The 10,000-nt window shown below is 43.9% G+C and overlaps 1 protein-coding gene across 1 annotated transcript in view; it reads left to right on the plus strand.

Annotated features, from left to right (window-relative positions):
* The window catches only part of LOC135226282 (mediator of RNA polymerase II transcription subunit 30-like), a 642,192-nt gene that overhangs the window by 117,068 nt on the left and 515,124 nt on the right, over positions 1-10,000 (plus strand). The gene's annotated exons all lie outside the window — the stretch shown is intronic.

Here is a 10,000-nt window from a genome sequence, read left to right on the forward strand (position 1 = left end):
CAGTTTCGTACTAAAGTAGTGTAATGTACAGACGTTTTGTTAGTTGGGTACGAAATCTCCACTTTAAAATGTTCTGTAACTTGAGCTATTTGACAGTAATAATCAGCAAAGCTATAGATTAACAGTTGATAGCTTTGATACACAGTTTACCATTGGTATTCCTTCTTGGCAAAACTGTCATCCATCATCCCCAAATGTCCTATATTTTAGTAAATACCAAATTGCTTCATATCAGCCATTCTGACCTAAACTAACAAAATGAAGTTACCTGAAAACTGTCTTTTATTTTATACCTATCTCCACTTTAGCACCATCCATTTCCCCTCTGGTAACTGGTAGCATCTCAAGTACCAATAATATACAGTAAATGTTTATTCACTTACTGACTTATCGATTATAACCAATCGATGACACTTTTTCGTTTGAACTCTTAAGTTGTCTGAGTAAGCGTTAATTTTCTTCCCAAATCGCATAAACATTCTGTATCCAGTGACTTCATTCTTAAGGTAAATCTGAATCCACCCTTAACACTAAATAAACTTGTGATTTGTGCAAACGTGGATTATTATAATTCAATTTTGCTAATGCCAGCCTAAGGGCAGTTATTTATTCACGCACTTTCGTTAATGAATAGGCAACGCCGTCCTCTAATATTGAACATACATACAAACGTGTGTTTGTGTCTTTGTATGTTTGTATGTATGAAACGAAATTAATACTTGGAACTAAATTATATGTTTCGCCTAATACGTCTGCACTGAGTATCTAAGTATCTGTCTAATATATCAGTCTATTATCTATCTATCTATCTAATTATCTGTCTAATATATCTATCTATCTATTTATCTTTCTAATATATCTATCTAGAGTGTCTAATATATCTCTCTATCTAAGTATCTGTCTAATATATCTATGTATCTATTTATCTGTATACAAGTTTCTGTCTAATATATCAGTATTTATCTACTTATCTGCCCATCTATCTATCTAATTATCTGTCTAATATATCTGTCTATCTAAGTATCTGTCCAATATATCTTTCTAGATTACCTAATATATCTATCTGTCTAAGTATTTAATATATATATATATATATATATATCATATATATATATATATATATATATATATATTATATATCTATTGATTTATCTGTATCTCAGTGCTCTAATCTAATAATAATATATATATATATATATATATTATATATATATATATATATATATCTAATTATCTGTCTACTATATCCCTATGCATTCCATGCCACTAAAGCACTGAGAGTTTCAAAGTCCAAGTTTTTGCTATCACCGAGAGAGAGAGAGAGAGAGAGAGAGAGAGAGGAGAGAGAGAGAGAGAGAGAGAGAGTTAGTACAATGATGGGTATGAGACAGGTGATATGCAAGAGATGAAGATGGTCTGGATTAAGAGTTATGTGAATGAAATGGTGTGAAGATGGTAATGATGAGCCCCCTTGGTTACTTGTCCCTTTTTAAAAAAAAATAATAAATAAAGTGAATTTTTCCCAGAAAGTTTATGAAATTCTGAAAAACACAGAGAGAAAAATACGAGAGGCAGGTGAATATAAGCTGAAGAGAGCTGTCTGTCGGTACATACTCCGAGATGGACCCAAGTCTGGAAACCTTCATTGGAATGAAGTACTTGCTGGCTTTCGTTGGATTGGTTATCGCTGTGATAATATACCTGATGGCCAACAGTGAGAAACAAGAAATCGAAGATGATTATGACGCAGAAATCCGAGCATTGCTGGGAGAAGTTTGTCTCGAGAGACGAGAGAAGAAGAGTGCCACCCTGCTGAATGTTACCCTAACGAAAAGAATTCGTGATTTAGAAAATTGTCTTCAAGATGTAAGCAAAGAGCAGGAAAAAGTGAATGAGATTCAGTTCAACAAGCAGAGACTGGAAGCACAAACGTTAGAGGACAAGATCCGTTTGCTGGAAAGCGAAAAGCAACTGATGGAGAAGGAGATGGCGACCCAGGAAAATGCAAGAAACGTGCTGGAAGACGAAATCGCCAAAATGAAAGCAGAAAATAAACGAGTGGCTAAGGATGGTACCGCTCTTCAAGAGCTGAGTGAAACCCTGAACAACAAGGTAATGAGCCTTAATGCTCAGTTGGCCAAGAAAAAGTGTCAACTTCTTCAACAAGAGGAAGCAACAGGGCAGCTGGAGACGAAACTGCAAGAGATGAGAGAAGAAAAGGTGCGTTTGACTAATCGAACCCGAGACCTGGAGAGCGCACTCAACCACTGTAAGACTGAGAAGGAAGGCGTCCAGCTCAGAGTTCAAGAACTGCAGGAACAAGATTGGAAGCTGTCGAAAGACAATGGCTCCCTCCAGTGTCAGCTACAAGAGAAGGATATGAAACTGGATCAGCAGGTTAATTTCCTTAAAGCGAAAGACCGCCAACTAGAGGAGGCCGCGAGACTGGCTAGCAACCTGGACGAGAAGAGGAATGCTTTGGAGCGGGAGCTGCGAAATCTGCAGAGGAAGCATGAAGAGCTACAACTGAAATTCGACAACGACCTGATGAGGAAGGAGCACCTGGATAAAGCCAACGACGGACTACAGAAGCAGCTCTCAGTGCTGACTCGCTGGCACGAGAGCATGGCAGCAGGCTTCAATCTGACGGAAAGGAAATTGGAGTGAATCTCTGATGATGTTTGCTTATGTTTGCCGAAGGAATATTGATGTTATTTACTCAAAGGACTTCTGTTTAGTTTCATTATGTAAATATTCATGATATTTTTTCATGTATTTTATTGTAAGTTTAAAGGAAATGTGGGCGGCCCAACGTGGGTTTGAGTGATACGCGACTGTCTTATAGTTTCCTTTATTACAATCGGTCACTGAAAAAATGAACAAACATAAATATTCACAGTGGTGACAATTTTGCCATTTTAGTTAAATGATAACTCCTTAACACTAGGACAGGTAAATCCCTTAACTCACATTAGAATCAATTTCTCAGTGATCACAATGGTTAAAATAACAATAATTACACATAGATCTTTAAGAAATATACCTAGGCATTACCATGCACTTCAAGGAACCAAAAATGTCATGAGCGATCTCTTAACAAAATAATACTCTTACTTACCAAATCGTTTGCTTTCCCACCGTAAGGACCGTCCGTCTTAATCCCCTCGTGGTCCACTGCCTACATTCCGTGAAGGGGAACGGCATCGTAATTTGTGCACATGACCGCCCCTAACAACACACTCGTTAAACGAGCCTATATTTCCATCATATTCACTTCTCTATTTAGGACACTTGTTAAACGAGCCTATATTTCCATCATATTCACTTCTCTATTTAGCTATCAACTGTTATTCATCAGCAACAACCCTCTCTTAGCTCTTAGTTTATAGAATCTCAGTACACTACAATGCTTACCTCCTAAATCGCTTAATTTCCTCAAGGCCATGCACATCTGTCTGCTTCTAGGTTTAAAACACAAAGCGAGCTTCCCTCCCACGCACTTGACCAGGCGGCGGGAAACCGAGCCGATGGTTCCTTTTTCTTGCTCGTCATGAAGGGAGAGAGGAAGTGGGGAAAGCGTCCAAAATTACCTTTAGTGCCCACAAAAGGGAACTTGTTCACTCGTAAATAAATTTTTTTTTTCCTTTTTTTTATGGGACAAGAGTATACGCTTATGTCTTTATATCACGAGTGGCCCGAAATTCAATTACCAAACTTTTCTTTACCACAAAAACAGCTGTTTTTCATCGCGCAGCGGACATATTGTTAACAGTCGCGCAGAGAAGATGCCCAAACTTTCCCGCGTCGACACCCGCCCCCTTTGAAACCTCTTGACCGCAAGAGGGTTCAACACCTATTGCCATTAGCATTTGTCCACTAGGTCCTGCTCCTTCCTCCAGAATTTAAAACCAAGTTTCGACAGTGGTCTATCATAATCCTTGCCCTCCCTTCTGACAGTCACCGTCCTAAACCAGTCATCTTTCCCTGCTTTTAGTCTGTACTACTCGAGCCAGTGGCCAATGGCAGCGTGCTACACTTTCATTGACCATAAGGACTATGTCTCCCCCCACCCGACGTTTCGTCGTTCCTTGAACCACTTCTGTCGCTGTTGTAACCCCGACAGGTATTCGCGTTTCCAACGTGCCCAGAACTGCTCAGCCATGTGCTGCACTTGCTTCCATCTCTGCTTAGAGTAGCTACCTGTTGCAACATGGCACCCTGCGGGTGACTCTCCATGTTTAAAAGCTTGTTTTGGTGTGAGTGGAGCTGGGTCTCTACTGTCTGAGGTGACAATGGTAAGGGCCTACTATTAACTGTTGCTTCCACCTCACAAAAGAGTGTACACAATCCCTCATAATCCAATTGCTGTGTCCCCAAGACTACATCCAGGACCCTCCTCACATTACCTATCAATCGTTCCCATGCTCCTCCAAAATGTGAGGCGCCCGGGGGATTGAAAACAAATTCCACCCCACACTGGAGCAACTCATTTCGCACCTTGTTTTCTCCCAAGAACTCATAACTAGAGTCTAGAACCTTCCGTGATCCCACAAAATTAGTGCCGCAGTCGCATCTAATCGTCCTAACATGTCCACGACGAGCCAAAAACCTTCTGAAGGCACTAATGAATGAGTCTGATGTGAGATTTGACGCTACTTCCAAGTGTATGGCCACCCTCATGTTCAAAGCAGGTGAATATAACTCCCCAGTGCTTTATCTGCGTTCTGCCCCTTTTCACGAAGAATGGTCCAAAAAGGTCCATCCCGGTGCGATAGAAGGGTGGTTTCCCTGACTCCACGCGATCAGGTGGTAGATCGGCCATTTGCTGTTCAATTACCCTTCCATGTACCCTGCGACACTTGATGCATTTCCCTAGCACGCGCCTCACCGCTGCATTGCCCTTAACCACCCAAAATTTCTCCCTCATTAGACCCAGAACATATATTATGCCCATATGGTTGGAACGCTCGTGATAATACTGGATAACTATGTCAGTCAAGTGGCCCTTATATGGCAGAATAATTGGATTCCTTTTGCTCGGGGCAATATTCGCCAGTGATAACCTCCCTCCAACGCACAATAGCCCATTTCTCAGGATTGGTTTCAATTTTCTTAAGGAGCTGGAAACCCTGATGGTGCTGCCCTTCTCAAGACTTGCTATTTCTACCTCATAAGTCATTCGCTGTGCTACCTGCACAACCACAGTCTCTGCCAAGCTCATAACTTGTGTAGACAAATGCATGTTTAGTTCGCTAAGCTGCTGCCTATGTTTGCACATTAAATACCTGGTAAATAATATGACCCAACCTACGGCTCTGAGTAGCCGGATCCACTTTGAGTAGTGGTGGATGATTTTATGCCACCCTGTCTGCCTACAATCCAACCCAACCCTGAAGCTAATTGTTTGGCAGACTTGCGCCCTTTTGGGACCTATCTCACGCCTAACTTCTAGTCCTTCCACACTGTTGGACATGTGGGCTGGCTCTGCTGGCCAAAAACACTCCTCCTTCAGCAAAAAACCTGGCCCTGTTCTCCACCTTTCAAGACTGCTTGGAGCGTGATGCATCGTCTGCCGGGTTCCATTCAGAGTTAACGTACCTCCACTCATTCTGATCACTTCCTTCCCTTATCATAGAGACTCGGTTCGCTATAAATGTTTTGGTACCGAGCTTGATCATTCCGAATATAACGCAAGACCGTTGTTGAATCTGTCCAATAATAGACCTCGTCCACCTTGAAATCTATCATGGCCAGAATTGTGGTTCCAAGTCTTACGGCTAGTACAGCTGCACTAAGCTCTAGGCGGGGTACTGAAACGTCCTTCAAGGGCGCTACCCTTGCCTTTCCCATAATGAATCTACAGGATACATTTCCCCACCGATCTGTGACCCGCAAGTATACCACTACTCCTAAAGCCATGATGCTCGCATCCGAGAACAGATGCAGCTGTATTAGGGTAGCTGACTCCACCCAATAACCTTTAGGCATCTTGGCACACTTATCCCTCTGGTCTGATTCAACTTGTTCACCCACACCCTGATGCGGTCAGTGGTGTTGGAGTCCAATCCCCTGTCCCAGCCTATCTTCAATCTACACAAGTCCTGCACAATTATCCGTCCCTCAATTAAAACTGGTGCCAATATGCCAAGGGGGTCGTAAATCGAGGCTATGGCTGACAACAAGCTGCGTTTAGTCCTTGGAACTGAAACCAGATCTGCCTGGACACCCAATTCATCAGTGGCCAAGTCCCACTGTACTCCCAATGCCTTTGTCTTATTTGGCCCTGATCCTTCTATGAACCCTGAAATGCCCTTACCGTACCACTCCCTTGGGATGGATGACAAAACCTCCACGCATGAGCTACTGAACTTCGTCAATGTAAATCCCCCTTTTTCGCAAAGCTCCTTAACCTCTAACAAATTACTTAACAAGGCATCTTGACGATCCTCGGCTCTCAAACAGTCGTCTACATAGAAATTGTTAGCAACGGTGTCCCGTGCTCCCGTTGGAGAAACCCATTCCCAAAGTCGCTTGCTGTCTGTTTCAGCACAAATTCGCAATGCTGGGTGACGAACAGGCCCCAAACAGATGTACAGCCATCTAAACTCAGTTGGCTCCTCATTAAAACTATTTTCCCACCAAAAGAACCTGAGGTAGTCCCGCTGATGTTCTGGTACCCGTACCTGGTAAAAACATTGTATTTATATCCCTGAATAGGCAAACAGACCTCCCCTAAACTTAACCAACACACCCCAGCAAAGAGTTCATCATATCGGGTGCCCCTGCAATATTAGGTCATTCAAACACGTGCCCTCCACCCTGCTCGCACAGTCAAATACAACACGGACCTTGTCTGGCTTGTCTGGATGTTGCACACCAAAATGAGGGATATACCATACATTTTCCTGGCTGGCTGAGGTCACTCGCTCAGCATATCCTTTCTGTAGCATCTCGGTCATGGAGGCACTGTATTGCTTAGCGTAGGTACCATCCTTCATTAGCTTCTTACGAAGACTGTGCATACGGAGCAATGCATGTCTCTTGTTTCTGGCAAGGGTCCAAGATTGTCGCGCAGAGGCAGTGGCACCTCATAACCCCCCTCTACAGTTCTAACCCCCCTTTGAATTAGATCTAGCCATTTCTTATCTTCTGCAGACATTTCCCTTTTGGAAGATGCCATGTCCTGGAAGTCTCTATTATAATCCTTCCACCAGCATGCGGTCCAACTCCAAACGTCTGCTAGTTACTTGGATCCTATTGATGTGCTCTTGACACCTCTTGTCCTTTGCCCCACAGACTGCCCAGCCCAATAATGTTCGTATGGCATGTGGCTCATGGAGGTGGGTTGAGTTAATGACTTCCCTCGGCTCAAGTAAGTGTGGAACATTGTTCCCAATTAACAAACCCACTTCGGATCCACATCTGGGATATCTATTTCTCGCATATGTGGCCAGCGTTCCAGATCTCCGGCCCTGATCACATCACACTCATCGATAGGTATGCGGGAGGTGCTCAACACTGGGGGGAGTGTAATGCAATTCTTACCCTCATAGTCTAATACTGACAATCCTGAGACTAGGCTACATGCAATTTCCCCCTGTTCCATTGATGGTTTCAAACATTCACCTTTACGTCTTGCATCTCGATGCAACCTAATGTCTTCATTAATGCCTCTGAACAAAGCATGTAGAACTCCCATTGTCCAAAAAGGCCCTCGTCACAACCTCCCTTCCTTCCCTTGACCTAACCCTTATGGGCACAACTGACATCCTGTGCAGCTACTACCCCCCTAACTGCTCTGAACATAGCAATTTGTCATGCGTACCTTCCCCCTGAACCACTAAGGCCCTATTTGCGCTCTCTGGTTCCACCACTTCTGCTTCCTGGTGTCGGTGCAACGAGTTGGATGGGGTTTTTTTGTTACACATTGCACCTTTTTCCTGTACCTGCAATACTGGACACTATGACCATTTCTCAAACAACTAAAACAAAGCCTCAATTCCTTAATGGTGTTTAGTTGTCCTCATGTCCCATTTTAGCTATTTGGTCGCATTCATCTATTTATGTGGTCCTTTACAGTGCCAACATGAAAGTGGAGCCTCCCCAACTTTGTTACATGAAACTTTCCTTGCACTCATTAAACCCTGTGATTTGCTTGGTGCTGAGCCCTCTCCTAACCCAGGTGGCCCCCTTTTTACCACTCTCGAACAGGTGGCGTTCAAAAAAGGGATTTTTTAAGACCCTAGCCTCCCCTTCAATGAAACTAACTAAATCATCAAACTGTATGGTCTGCTTCTTCTCACTAATTATCTTGTCGGCAACTCTACACCATCGGTCCCGCACACACTAGATGGGAATTTGCTCAGGATCAACCTCATTGTTTTTGGGTTCTGCAATTCGGCGCACCATAAGGGACGCACGAAATTGCATTTCTGCAGGTTTTTAGCATCACCGCATACTCATCAAAGTCCTCTGCATTATTCTCCCCCATGTCCTTCCATTCGATTACCTTATCCACGTATGCGGTGGCTATTTGCTCAAGGTTGCCGTATCGCTCCTCCAGCAATTTTCTTGCCTGCCTATAGCCCTCTGAAGCATCTAAGTGGAGGCAAGCTGCCACTATCTCATTTGGCCTACCTGTGTGTATAAATCCAGATACCTCATCCTTTCCTTATCATTTGTCAGCTGGCTGCTAAATATGTCGTCGAATGAGCGGATGAACCTAAGTACTTTGTATAATCTCCATCAAACTAGCCCATATCCTGCTTGGGCATCAAGCCTTTGAGGCTGCAAGAGATTAATGTCTGCAAAATTTCCTTATTACTTAAGTCCCCTTGGATTATTCCTACCTGAGCTAACTTCAGGCACTACTGCACCTAAGCCCATGGGTTGTTTCACTCCTGTCCATGTCAGGGTCTATGTGTTCCCTTATCCTAGTGACAGGAGCTATTCTCTATTATTTTCGTCAAATTGTTGTAAAACCTTCTCCTCTGCCACCACCTCAGCTATCTCTGCCTCCAAACCTAAGCTTCTCCCTCCTCTGTCTTAAGGCTTCTTCCTCTCGCTCTATGGCTTGCAGCTCTTCCAACTTCTGTAATTTTGCTTCCAACCTGGCTCTAGAAGCAGCTGCCAACACACGCCTAATCCCAGTAGAACTCACGCTTGACTGTTTAGAGCCCCCTGAAGCAACAGATTGCCTACCCATAACTGATGCGGCTATCCCCCACATTTAAATGTTCCTCCTCCTCTGGGATTGGCCCAATGTCCTCTCCTGCCTCTTGGTCCTGATTGATCTCACTGTTCTGCCTGACCTCGAGTTCCTTCAAAAATTCCTGAAACACTCCTGCCCTCCTTCTCTAGTGACTCGCTCAGACGCTGATACAATGCAGATTTGTTCCCCCCATTGGGAGGCTTCTAGCTCTCAAACCCTCCCTCAATTGCACAACTTTAAGGGTCTCCATTTTCCTGATTCAGCTCTGGCCACTCCCTATGAACTAACGAAATTCCCTAGTCGAACTGTAGCTGACCTAACCAAGGAGTTGCCAAAACCCGCACCACTCCGTGAAGACAACTACCAGTACCTTACTCAGTTGCGACGTCACATAAAGATCCTTCAAGTCTAGGGAGCAACCCTGAATGCAACAATGTCTCGTGTCCCAGCCTTATTTACTTAAGCTTACTTTGCAAGCGGCAAACAGACTGTGGGTAAATCATCCTACGAACCTGAATTAATACACCATGAGGCTTAAACATGTTGCACTGCTCTCTCCGACTCGAGCACGCCTGCCCCTCTAATTGCTATTAACCCTGTACCGTGGTCATCAGGGTCCCTAGCGGGGACACCACGATCCTACCAAATTTCGATCTTGAGCCCTCAAATTTGCCAATCAGCCTTGCCCTGGAAACTCACCCAGATGTAGTTGCATGCCCCACAAAATTACGCCCCTCCCTGAAGAAATGGCACAAATCCGGGCACCATCACAACCTATAGCATATATAT

The sequence above is a fragment of the Macrobrachium nipponense genome, chromosome 20, assembly GCF_015104395.2.
Source record: "Macrobrachium nipponense isolate FS-2020 chromosome 20, ASM1510439v2, whole genome shotgun sequence".
Lineage (NCBI taxonomy): Eukaryota > Metazoa > Arthropoda > Malacostraca > Decapoda > Palaemonidae > Macrobrachium > Macrobrachium nipponense.